The 13869-nt window shown below is 41.8% G+C and overlaps 1 protein-coding gene and 1 non-coding gene across 2 annotated transcripts in view; one reads left to right on the top strand and one right to left on the bottom strand.

Annotated features, from left to right (window-relative positions):
* NUDT6 (nudix hydrolase 6) overlaps positions 1-13869 on the top strand; it is a 360277-nt gene that overhangs the window by 29047 nt on the left and 317361 nt on the right. The gene's annotated exons all lie outside the window — the stretch shown is intronic.
* LOC122793831 lies at positions 5261-5366 on the bottom strand. The gene has a single exon (XR_006363559.1). It is a non-coding gene; the product is annotated as a U6 spliceosomal RNA (small nuclear RNA).

Genomic DNA, 13869 nt, shown 5'->3' on the forward strand with positions numbered 1-13869 from the left:
GAAGGATATGAAGTCTGAAACACAAATGTATATCATTATTTAGTGACGTCAATCATCAAATCATCCCAGTCATTTGTTAGAAAATCACAAATTTTATGAGGGACAGATAAAAAATATGAGGCAAAAATATGGACATTCTGCAAAAATCTGTACAGCTGAGAGGTATGTCCGATACCACTCAAATTCTGGCACAATTAATCTGGACAAAACCAATATAGATAACAGACTGTAAATACTGCTCTTAAAACTTAAAAAAAAAAATACAGATTTATGAACCTCATCCATACCACTCAACCCAAGGCATAATAAATCTGGACCGAACCAAATAATAGGGGCATATTTTAATTTAAATACTGCAGTTAAATCTTAAATAAAGGTTGCCATTGGCTTTACCTGCCTTGACCATACCACTCAAACTCTGGCACATTTAATCTGGACAAATATGGGACATATTTTAAATACTGCTGTTAAAGCTTAATTCAGTATAGATTTACCTACTTCCACCATACCTCTCAACCCCCCCCCCCCCACAAGTAAAATGAGTAAAACAGCAAATAGCAGCTACTCCAGGAGTAACTGCCATTAAGTGATTGTATCCCATAGGTTTCAGATAAGCTCTTTCGTTTTTCACAGAAAACTTCATCAGATAAAAACCACTAAAAACAGGAAGACTTAGTTTATATAAACTTTATATTAATATAATATAAAGTTTATAAATGGTTTTCCTGTTTTTAATGGTTTTTGTCTGATGATGTTTTCTGTGAAAACGGAAAGAACTCATCTCAGACCTACTGAATCAATTACTTTAATGGCAGTTACTCCTGGACTAGTGTAACATTTGTTGTTTTACCAGTTTACACTGTTTACTTGTTTCCCCTTCATTTTGAGTAAAAAACAAAAGTCTCTGGAGAGCTTCTTTGGAAAAGGGGAAAGACCCAATGATGATGAGGCAGCAGAAGACTCTGACTGCCACTAAAAAGAAAGCTGCATTTGAAAGAAAATACCAAGAGTCCTGCTTAAACTATGGCTGTATCGTGACTGGTGATTCACATGCTCCAAGCCTGCTCTGCATAATATGTGTTGACCGGCTATCCAATGAGGCCATGAAGCCTTCCAAACTACTTCGCCACATGGAGACTAAGCACCCTGCATTAAAAGACAAATCTTTGGAGTTTTTTTGAAAGAAAAAAATGTGACCATGAAGGACAGAAGCAATTACTGAAGGCCACCACATCAACAAATCTGTATGCACTGAGAGCATCATACTTAATGGCTAACCGTATTGCTAAGGCTAAGAAGCCTTTTACTATTGGTGAAGACTTGATCTTGCCTGCTGCTAAGAACATTTGTCGTGAACTTTTTGGAGAGGTTGCAGTTAAAAAAGTAGCACAGATTCCTCTTTCGGCTAGCACCGTCACCAGACGAATTGATGAAATAGCAGAGGACATTGAGGCACAATTGTTAGACAGGATTAATGAGTCACCATGGTACGCAATCCAGGCTGATGAGTCTACTGATGTTGACAACAAGGCAATATGTGCGATAACATATTCTCATGTACTTCCCCCTGAAATATATATGTGCATTATCTTTGCCAACCAACACCACAGCTGCAGAACTATTCAAGTCTTTGAATGATTACATGGTAGGTAAACTGAACTGGTCCTTTTGTATCGGAGTATGCACGGATGAAGCTGCTGCCATGACTGGACGGCTTTCTGGTTTCACTGCTCGAGTCAAGGAAGTTGCACCTGAATGTGAGTCTACACACTGTGGCATTCACAGAGAAATGTTGGTTAGCCAAAAAATGGCACCTGAACTTAACTACATTTTGAATGATGTCATTAAAGTTATTAACCACATCAAAGTACATGTCATTAACTCACTGCTGTTCGAGCAGCTTTGTGAGGAGATGGACGCAGAGCACAAATGTATTCTCTTATACACAGAAGTTAGATGTCTTTCTAAAGGTAGATCACTGGCCAGAGTGTTTGAGTTACGAGAACCGTTCCAGAGATTTCTTTTAGAAAAACAGTCACCATTGGCAGCACATTTCAGTAACACAGAATGGATCACAAAACTTGCTTACTTGTGTGACATATTCAGCCTGCTCAATGAACTCAGTTTGTCACTTCAGGGGAGAAGGACAACTGTCTTTAAGTTGGCAGATAAAGTGTCTGGATTCAAAGCCAAACTGGAACTGTGGGGACGGCGAGTGAATATAGGGATATTTGACATGTTTCAAACATTAGCAGGGATTTTGGAAGAGACTGAGCCTGGGCTTTCATTCTCCCAACTGGTGCACGATCACCTATCTTTACTTTTAAAAGAGTTTGAGTGTTACTTCTCAACCACAAAAGATCCACAAACTGGGAAAGAATGGATCCGCAACCCATTTGTGAACAAGCTAGGGGAATTGACCTTGTCAGTGCTGGAAGAAGATCAGCTGCTTGAAACTGCAAATGACGGTAGGCTTAAAAGTATGTTTGAGACAACTTCAACTCTGCCAACATTTTTGGATTAAAGTCAAGGTGGGATATCTTGAGATTGTCACAAAAGCACTGAAAACTCTGCTTCCATTTCCAGCATCCTATTTTTGCGAAGCAGGGTTTTCTGCAATGACAGCAACCAAAACAAAATTGCAGAGAAGACTGGACATAAGGAACACACTTCGGGTGTCATTATCTCCCATCACCCCCTAGATTGGACCATCTTGTTACAGGAAAACAAGCTCAGAGCTCCCACTGATTCTGAATTATGGCAAGTTGTATTTACTTCAACTATATTAGAAGTGGCAGAACTGTACACAAACCAGGAACCCGGACAGGTAAAACAGCAACTACAGTGTGAAAAACACCTGTTGCATCACAGCAGAGACTGAAAATGAAGCCAGCAAAAATCAACATAAACATTTATTGGCATAAAAGTTGAGCGACAAAATTGTATTTCTCATGACTTTGCACTTGCTTACAGTTATATCCATGGACTCCATTACTACTACCTCATGTATACTTTGAAGGTTTTATTATTATTGCTAGATACTAACAAGATTAATGTTATGCTGTTATGCAGACGGTTATGCTTCGTGTTGCAATTGTACTTATTCTCACTTGCTGTACTATTGCTATTGTTATGTACTAACTAGATCAATGTTATGCTATTAAGCAGAATGTACACTTTTGGTAATTATTGCAGACTGTCTTTTTATTGTACTTTGGTGCTTTTCTCCCTAGGCCTCGGCTGAAAATGCACTTTTAGTCCAGTTGGACCTCCCTAGTAAACAAATGTTGAATGAATAAATAAATAAATAAATAAATAAATATTATGCACTTTATTATGTTTTATTATGCACATGTGCGATGGCTGGTCCCCGGAAAATTGTCTTACATAAAACCGGTTCTTGGTGCAAAAAAGGTTGGAGACCACTGGTCTAGAGGATGTCTCACCCCTTTTGAAGACTGTTAAGAAGACAGATGTCTGCTTGCAACTAAATCCTACTCATCTGTGAGTGTACTCTGTTTCACCACAGGAGGAACAGATTTGCCAATTAGGCTTTCCAGGCAAGAACAAATGGGCTGTAGGACTCTCACCTACCCTGAGAATGACCAACACCTGCCCCATGTAACAAATAAGTAGAATGGCTGCAGGTAAAGGAGCCATTGGGGCAGGATCCTGTGGTGGTTGGGGGAATTCTCTTGCAGACCTCTTTACCGCATCACAGACACCGAATTAAGAGTGGCATTTGGACAGATCCATTATTGTACACGTAACATCTGTTTGACAAACACTTGAGAATAATTGTCTTGCAGTGAAATAAAGTGTTTATATACCCCCAAGTTTTGTTCATTTTATCTTCATCGTGTACCTTATAAGACAAATATCCGCTTTTCTACTTTTCCTTTTGGTGTAGAACATATTGGTCAAAGACAAAAAAAATGACTTTGCAGACTTAATTCTTATACCACCAGAATGGTCAAGTCGACTAAAGTTTACATTGCTTCTTCAGTTGTTAACCTGATCTAGTATATCTCTCCCCTTCTGCAGAACACTACCTTTTTAACTAGGAGTTAGGACTTCAGGTCTCAGCTCTCGACAGTTCATGCCTGGAGGAGTTGCACTTAATTTGAAACAGCTTAGTTAACATTTTCAATAAGAGTGATTGAGATCATAAAAGAAGCTAGAAGGCTATCTATTAGAAAATCTTTCTGGCTTAATGGAAAATGCATTGTTTTTGGACATGTGAATATTCTATGGACCTCATGTTGTTTCACTCCCAGAACTGTTGAATTACTTAACCAACTAGATGACAAGCTTGTCTTATGTTCCTGTTAGAGAAAGCTCTTTGCAGTATTTGCCAGCGTTTCTGTGTTCGCACAGATACTTACTATATATGTCTTTACTGTGCATGGTAGAGTTATACAGCCCACTGTGAGCAAGCCCTAAATCTGTTTTTTTTTAATCTGCGTATCAGTGAGGCACAGTCTAGGGAGTTGACATGCATTAACAACCCATCCCCTTTGAGATGAGTGCCATATTCTTCAGAAGCCTTCTTGTAAAGCCAGGAATCTCTTTTGGCTCTCCGTTATAGAGTTGTGTTTATAGGTTCATAAGTGAATACTAGGTTAACTGCCCTGAAGGATCATTTTAAACCTAGCCAATAATCTGAAGTTAGAATCAACGCCTGTACTTTGTGTCTGTGAGGTAAAGAACTTAATCATTATACCAAACAAGACATCTGCAACAACTGGAAAGGCCGCAGAAATACCTCACTAAAAGAATCACAGGCCTAAAGCAGATGCCATACGCTGACTGCCTTAAAAAACTCCAGCTATACTCTATCGCATATCGTCTACTCAGAGGCGATCTCTGCTTAACATAAAAGGCCATGTCAAACCCAGAGCTTTTGGACATGCTACACTTAAAGAAATCCCAATCCCTCAGAGCCACATGCTCCAGGGATCTAAACGTTGTCATCACAATAAACAAAACATGCTGGAGGGATAGGTTCCTGACCCAGAGACTCCCCAGACTCTGGAATAGACTGCCCATACATGTCAAGCAGAGCGCCTCTTTGCCCCTCTTCAAAAGGAACCTTGACGATTGGATGGGAGTAAGGGAATTCACCCCGGGGATCATGTCGGTCACCCTGCTAAACAGGTGTCCAGGAAAGTAAATAGTGTGGGAAGAAATAGCCAGGGAATTGTTATGGCTAGGCTTGTATAGGCCCTAGGGCCGATAGCCTAGTACCACCCTATGAACCCCTTATATGGGCCGTTTCACAAATTTGCATACCATCCTTGTGCAGGAGCTGTGGTAATCATCTCTCTATCATTCCAGTTTTAGTATATACACTTATCGCAGAACATTTCAGAATAAACACAAATTTTCTTGAGTGGTAGATGAATACAATAATTTTTGTGTAGCTGGGGTAATACATAAGTTGTACAATAATCTATTTATCCCTCCTTACCTGGTCTGCCTTATATCTGCCTCCTTCGCCCGTTTTCTACATTCTTCCTCCTACATATGTTATTCCAGTGAATGTGTTCTGCTAATTACTCCTTCTGTCCTAGTCACTGTCATGTACTCTGTCCCATCCTTTGCTCTTGCTTCAATGCTTTTTTTTTGGCTCCTATCACAGTTATAGTTAGCTACGAAGTACGATACAGTACAGGAGATCATTTAGGAGCTTGAATTCCTAGCCGAAGGACCCAATTGCTCCAAAGCACTGTATGGATAAGTGACTTGCGCAGGGTGACATAGCTGGCAAATGAAGGCTGAAGGAATCAAACCATGTTCCACAAAAAGTAGCTTGTTAACAGCTCATAGCCAAAATCCTCTGCACCAGCTACCTTCTCCTTCCACTTCTGTTCGCCACTTAAGTGTTATACTGAGTCCTTCCTCAGCCATTACTGTCTGCATGTTCTCTCTGTGACATTAATATTCTTTATTACCATACCCAAACACCTCTTATCTTGCTTCAAAAGCTCTGCCTGCCCTGTTTAGCCCTTCTTTCTACTCTACATTCCCTATCTCTCTGTCTCCTCACAGTTAATGGTTATTGTTTATGCCTATGTTAAATTATTAGCATCCACTCTGTACTCTGGCCTTCTATCACTTCTGCCTTCATTCCTCCCTCAGCTACCCCAGTGCACACAGCCTAATCTTATACCTATTTACCTTACTGTTAGTTAGAGCCAGGGTACTCTAAGGTTCAGTCCTTGGCTCCTGCTCTTAACCATTTTCTAAACACAGTAACTCTAGTGCTTCTGAGTACAAATAAGCTGCTGTATGCAGACTATGGTCATTTATACAGCATTTAGCAGAAAGCCTGGGAGATCACAGCTATGCCATGGTCTAAGCCAACATGGGCTATTTGAACCCAAGCACATAGCAACATGGGGAAAAGCAGATGGAAAATCTGTGCACCCAGTGGAGACTGTTTTGAGTAGGAGCTGAGTTTCACATAAGTGGGAGTCTGACCTTGTCCTGCATTTTACAGTTCAAATCTAAAAGTCATTTAGCGAGACAATATCATGGGAGAACTGCCATTTGGTGAAAGGTTATTTTTCTGGATGAAGCCTTTGTTTTTATGTTAAACATGTGCACTTTGAGGTTGCAGAAGTGTGCTCAATTTATTCACCCTTGCAGGATGGTCCTGTTCCCCCCACTGTTGTATGACTTTGGAGTTAGCATGTGTAAGAGGAGAGGTTCAGTGAAGACCCCTCATAGAGTGTTTCGTGTCTCTGTTCAAGTCTGCTAAGATATCTGAAACTCATCCCTTAGTTTTTTTAAAAGCCTAGTAAACCTCTTTCTCTTGTAAGGTCTCTAACTAGTTGACACCCTAGAGTCTCCATTATTGTGACGTTTAGTAGATTCAGATATGACACAGATTTTTTTCCTTTATAGCCATTCCCCAGCCCTAGATCCCATACTAACCATATGTGTAGTATTGCCTTTGCCATTGTGGACAACCTACCTAGGATTTCTCTTCATTTTTACAGAAGGTCTCCCCCTGATAGTTCCCATTCTGACTGGGAGGAGGGGATTAGCTCTCATTCCAGTTAATAATGAGAAGCGATTGTAAACTGTGGTGTGTATACCAAAGTCAGACATAACTGCTACTACAATCTGTTAATAATTCTAGCTGTCTCTACCCTTCCTGCAGCTTTTTCCCACCATCAAGTTGTGTTAAAATATGCCTGGGAGTATAGGGAAGGGGGCAGGCATATCATTCAGACAACATTTCATTTTCCTGATAAAGAAACAAATTTTCCCAACCATCTGTCCAATGACTTTCTATCTTTATCCATCATTTACATCTATTATCATATAACTCAATACCGAAAATATTTTAAGGCCAAGATATTTTACACTGCTTTATTTTGTTACCTGTATCCCTACTCCGTGCGGAGATTACTGATTATTTCCGCAAATAATGCTGTATATAAGGTTCCAACCCAAGCTGAGTAATTTCTTTCAGAAGTTTTTTGTTTGCCTCTAGGTATCATGCAGTCATCTAAAAAGCTACATGGGACAGTCCATGCAGATCTTGACTTCAGATTCATCTCACCTTGTCTGAAGTATGCACCAAAGTTCTTGACAGCTCGGGAGACTTAGTTTCCATTGCAAATAAAGATGGAAATCATTCCAAAAGAAATGTTGGCAATTTTGTTAGCATTAAGAGCATTCAGTTTACTTTAGGTGTCCTGCAGGTGAACACAGACAGCTCAGATTTAGTGTGGTGCATAAAGAAGCAGGGAGTACTCAGTCATATGAGCTCTGCAGGCTAACCTTGCATATATGGACTGGATCCACAGCTACAAAAAGTTAATTACAGGCACAGGCAGTCTTTCACTAGACAGTCTAAATCAAGCAGTTAGTCTTTTCCATTGGTATGGTAGCTTCAATGCAAAGTGTTTCAAGCACTATCATTCTTATGGGGACAAAACCAGACAGGAATTCATTTTTATCTACAAAAATTAATTAATTTCCCTCATTTTGGACCTATTCCATTAAAACTTTGGTCTTGCCAAATGGTCTTTCCTGTAGTAGTTCCTCAGCCAGAAGAGTTTATGAACTTCAAGCCCTTATGTGTCTGGGACTTTATGCTAACATACAAAGAGTGACTGCTTCTTACTAACTACTCTCCTACACCTAAAATTAAAACAAAAGATTTAACTCCTTTCTTTCTGTCCTAATCACCAGGATGTATTGGGGGTGGGGGTTAATCCTTGCAAAATGGCTTCTGCAAGGTACTAGAGGTGTGAGGGCGTTAGACCAGCTGAGTTTACTTCCTTTACACATACATAACTCTTTGTAAGCACAGTATTAATATGGATTGCAGGTTGAATGGGAGTTTGTTTTAATTCTCTAGGAAATCCATTTTAGGAATCTCTCAGCCCATTCTACAAGGGTGGCAGATGTTTCCATGTGACATATCATGGTCTATGGCCCATGCCTCTGTAAAGCACTACAAGCCGAATTGTGTTTTCAAGGCCAGAGGTTGTTTTGATATGTGGTGGCCTGAAGTACACTAGCTGTAGCCTCCACCCAGCTTCTGGTTACATAGTTTGGTATTCTTCCCATTCAGATACTGTGAAGACAAGACAGTGATACATTTTAGTACAATTGTGTGATGTACTCATTGTAAAAGTCAATGGGTGAGTAGTACCTGTCTTCAAAATGGATTTCCTCTCTCCTTTCCGTAAAATACCCTCCCAGTCCTGATTATTCTTTGTTGTGTGTTTGCATTTATTGTTGGCAGGCAGGAGTTGAGTTTGTGCTGAATTTGCTAAATCTTCTTTAGCCTGTCTTTCACCTCTATGGCAGTAAGATGGAGTTAGTATGGAAAGAACATAATGGCAGGAAAACAGTGTGCCATGATTTACTGTACAAATAATGGCTGAAGTCTTTTCAGCCATATTTCGTATATGGTTTGCCACTGTGACATTATTGTGGGTCAACTTGTTGCTTGGAAAATGACCACTGATAGGCAAACCAAATACGATATTGTAATTATTGCATTGTATGCCTTGCGATTCTCTATGGAGGAAATATCCATATGAACATACTAGTGCAGCCCAGTGTTGACCATCTCAACAGTATTTTATTTTTATTTCATTTTGTTTAGCAGTGTGGTGTACTGGTCTCAATGGACCATTTGCAGGCATAGGCTGAATGAGTACAATCATAATGGTAAAAAAGTGATGCTGTTTGACAGAGAGGCAATTTCACTGTGTTCCACTTGAAGCTATGGACAGGGTAGAGATTGACTTATTATAACTTTAGGATAACAGACCTTTGTGAGGTCTATATAATCTTTCTTTCATTCTATGGGAATATATGAGAGCTTGGCTTTGGAATGTAGCACTGTCATCCTAAGGGAGCTGGCTATCCTTGCATACATTATGCAAACAGCCAGTCTCACCTTTTCAGCTACATCTTTTTAATAGTCAGGGAAAAAAAGAGGAGGCGGAGACCTGCCTCAGTGGCTGTATAACTAAACTATATACTGTGAAGATGGAAACAATTCAGTCATCATATGTTATGGTAAATGTCTCAAGCAACTGAACTTTTTTTTCTTAACCCCATAGTTAAATTTCCATGAAAGGAATTTTTCATTTTAGACATCTTGTCATGTTCTGCCCCTTGCCTGCAGGTGTTTAAATGGTATGCCAGAAAATCAACATAGCCATACTTTAAACCAATCATCTTCTGTGGTTTTAAAGTTCTGTAGTCAAAGAAGCTGTTTTATTAGCAGAAAGCTGATCTCAGGCAGGAGTTCTGAGCTTTATGCCTTAGTGTGCAGCAAAGCCTTTGCAAATTTTCACGGTGTCAGGCTGGAGGTTAGAACTAACCCATTATTCCTAAACTGAATGCAGCTGTTTGCCTAAATCAATCTGTACAGCTGACAGTTCTTCCGACAGGAGGAAATAAAGGGCTAAACCTCTAACAGACCCTGGATGGACATAGCTGACTAAGTGACTATATGGACAGAACCAAAGAACCAGACCAGCCTGGTTGCTTTTATTTATTTATTTTTTACATCTGTATTCTTCAGAGCCCCTCTTCATCCAGTGGGTCTGCTAGGAATCTCCACTACTCCCTGGACTTCCAGCCTCTGCTTGGGGCTGGTAAGGAGATTGAGGCTACTAGTTAAGCATCATATTGCTACTGCTGAGGAGTGTAGCCCCCACCCCCCACTTCGTGGACTGAGGAGTATAGCCCCCCCACCTTGTGCACTGAGAAGTGTACTACCTCCCACCTCATGCACTGAGGAGAGTATTCTGCCACCTCGTGCACTGAGGAGTGTATCCCGCCACCTCGTGCACTGAGGAGTGTATCCCGCCACCTCGTGCACTGAGGAGTATATCCCTCCACCTCATGCACTGAGGAGAGTATTCTGCCACCTCGTGCACTGAGGAGTGTATCCCGCCACCTCGTGCACTGAGGAGTGTATCCCCCCACCTTGTGCACTGAGAAGTGTGTTCGCCCACTTCGTGCACTGAGGAGTGTACCTCCCTCCTTGTGCACACGCCTTTTTATGTCTTGGGGCAGCTGTGCAATGTGGGTGGGCTGGCATAACATTATAACTCAGCAAAGAGTCAGCTAAGGTCCCCAATCAGTCCCCTCTATAGGCAACTCCTCCCTGAACATCCCAAGCCTATGCTAGGGATGAAATGTAAGAAGCATCCAAGCATTCATTTCCCCCACCATAGGCATACCCATACAGAGCCACTATTCCAACCCAGGTCATCTGGTGTGCAGTCAGTGCTTTGTACTTCTACACCCTGGTGCTAGTGCTTGGTTCTTTTCATTTAAGACAAATCTGTGACTAAACAAACTCCAACAAAGTAGAAAATTTGCTGCTGTTTCTTTTTGTTATGACAACAAGACACTGATAAGCACCATAAGACCACATTTGTCTAGGGCTGCTGCCTGTTCTGCTAGTGCCTCTTCCCACATCATATATGAAGATAAACAAAAGCCACCAGACCACCAGGCTGATAAAATATAAAATTATTTATTAAAATAACAAACACAGATAAACACTTTTGGGCTTAACCATTCATCAGATAACTCACACAAAAAGGAATTCACATTTAAAAAGATAATAATCAATACTGTTTCAGTATTGAACCCTCCGCCTCTTCAGGGTGGGTTTAATGAGGATGACTACATTCAGACCAGTGGCTCTGTCAGCTCTTAGTCCAATAATCCACTTTGTTTCATTAAATTCATTTAAATTTACAATGTCACCACCTCTAACACTTAGTCTCATAACCTGTAATACCATAAAAACAAACGTGTGCCCAGCATTCATCTTAACTGTTGATATAAAGCCTTATGAGCATTGCCTAAGAGTATTGCTGACATGTTTTAAAATCCTATCTTTTAATCAGCAGTTAGTCTTGCCCACATAGAATGAGCAGCAATCTTTACACTGGGCCAGATATATGACATCACATGTTTGATAATCAGAATACTGGGTGTCTACATGGAAATGTACCCTTCAAATCTTACATAATATCCCAGATGTTCTTTCCATTCATGTGCAGCATTAAAAATCACTTCATCCTCCCATGCTAATCACCCCATGCGCAGTGTCGCACCATGCAAATGAAGGCAGATAGTGATTCATGAAGTGGTGCAGGTGTAGCGTAAGCCCACGGAAATGTAAACCAAAAAACACAGTTTACATTTTCCCAAACAGAACATCGGAGTTTTGGAAGCGGACCAGACTCCTGTATTACAAAGTTAACATATGCCAATGGCTAAATACACAGCCAATGGCATAAGAAAAGATGCACAACACCTAAAAAACAACATTTAATGTCATGTCCACAGTAACACACAGTATAACCGCAGGGCATGTGTGCGCAAACTGGAACATAAAGAAAATATATAAAAATGTCATAAAATCGCAATGTAATACAAATCAGGTTTACACCATAATGCACAATGGTAGGCATGGAACACCACAACCAAGGTGCAAGGGTTGCTAAGGGCCTGCGACAGTGTTCGGCGTGGTAACTATGAATTAGTAGTCAATGCCATGCAAATGCGGCAAATAATACTGAATCGCAAATGTCCCGCCGGATGAAGGTTGAACCATACGGCGCAGAGGTATAATACCGAGGAGTGGCTCAGAGGAGATACATTTCATCAGCAGAGGGGTGTGCCACCGTAGCAGCAAGCACATTGGAGCAATGAAAACTGGCCTGGCCGTTGCTAAGCAAAGCTGCAGGACAGGGGTGGGGAGGAAGGTATAGAATCGTTTAGTTGAGAGCACACATGGTGCCCAAAAGCGCATGTGTACGGGATGAAAACGTGCCCGAAACCCAGTAAGTGGATGCACACGGCGCGAACAATAGCACAAACAGGAAGGTCAGGGGCAGAAAAGAAGGAAATGCCAAAGTAGGGTAATTGGCGTACTAATGAGCAATCAACACCAATAAACACACGGCGGCCAATCAACGGCAGCTGTTGTCTGCTCGCAGAAACCTGCAAAACAGGATAGGGGAGGCATTGGATTGCAAAGATAGGAGATCTGTCATAGCAGAGCAAAGCAAACCGACAGTAGACTGGCAATAGCACACATTACGCAAGATATGCCAGGTCTAGGAAAGTACAAATGAAAGCAGGCTGCTGGATGCATGCCAGAAAATGGTAGGTGGAATGTGCAGAAATGTAAAAGGAAGGTCAAGAGGTAATCTACGGCAGCCAAATGTAATTCAACACCAAAGCCACCACAATAGTAGTTCCGGTAGTAAAACACATAAGATACCCTGTAGCTACGATTGTACATACACACGCTATGACATCATCGGTGTTCACAGCACAATAGTATAAAGTGTGAAAGCACCCTACACCCACCTGGGAATTCCCAAACACTGCACCATAGGTGTAAACACACGGGGAACTTTTAAAATGTACATGTTGGGAGCTGCCATAGCTGTGATTCATCAGCATGTGTTAGAGACTGACGGTGTTGTGGAGGATGATGCCGACAACCACCGCAGGCCCCGGAGGAGGAGAAGAGTGTTCAGACCAAGGGTAACCTACCAGGGGCTACATGATCTGGAGATAGTAGAGCGTTACAGGGTGGACAGGGACATCTTACAGCAAATAGTGGAGCTGTGCCGGCCACGCCTGAGAACCAGAAACAACAGAGGGGAACCCATCCCATTGGACACGAAGGTATGTGTAAGCATGAGAATACTAGCCACAGGTACCTTTCAAAGGCCAACTGGAGATATAATGGGGATCTCACAGGCATCATCATCCAGGGTACTACACCAGTTCCTGGATGCCATGTTACCACATGCCAATGAGCATATATACTTCCCCCAAACTCAGGAGGAGTTGGCCAGCAATATGCGTCACTTCCACCATGTGGCACACTACCCGGAGGTACTGGGTGCGAGTACAAATCAAGTCACCACCCGGTGAGCATGGTAGGCGCTACATAAACCGCAAGGGATTCCACTCCATCAACTGCCAGGTCATGTACAATGCCCAGGGCATTATCATGGATGTGTGTGCTGGCAGCCCTGGAAGCTACCATGACTCCCATATCTGGCATGCCTCACAGCTGTGTCAGGTATTTGTCAGGGGGGACATCCCACATGGCCACCTTGTGGGGGATGCTGGCTATGCACTGGAGCCGTGGATGATGACTCCCATCAGAAATGCGCATACACCCATGCAAGAACGCCATAATGAGGCACACGCACAAACCAGAATCATCATAGAGCGTGTGTTCGGGATGCTGAAATCACGGTTCCGGTGCTTGGACACATCTGGTGGAGCCTTGCAGTACTCTCCAGGCACATCTGCCCACATCGTCATAGTATGTGCCATGCT

This window comes from Protopterus annectens, chromosome 2.part0 (genome assembly GCF_019279795.1).
Source record: "Protopterus annectens isolate FY-2018-M chromosome 2.part0, PAN1.0, whole genome shotgun sequence".
Classification (NCBI taxonomy): Eukaryota; Metazoa; Chordata; order Ceratodontiformes; family Protopteridae; genus Protopterus; species Protopterus annectens.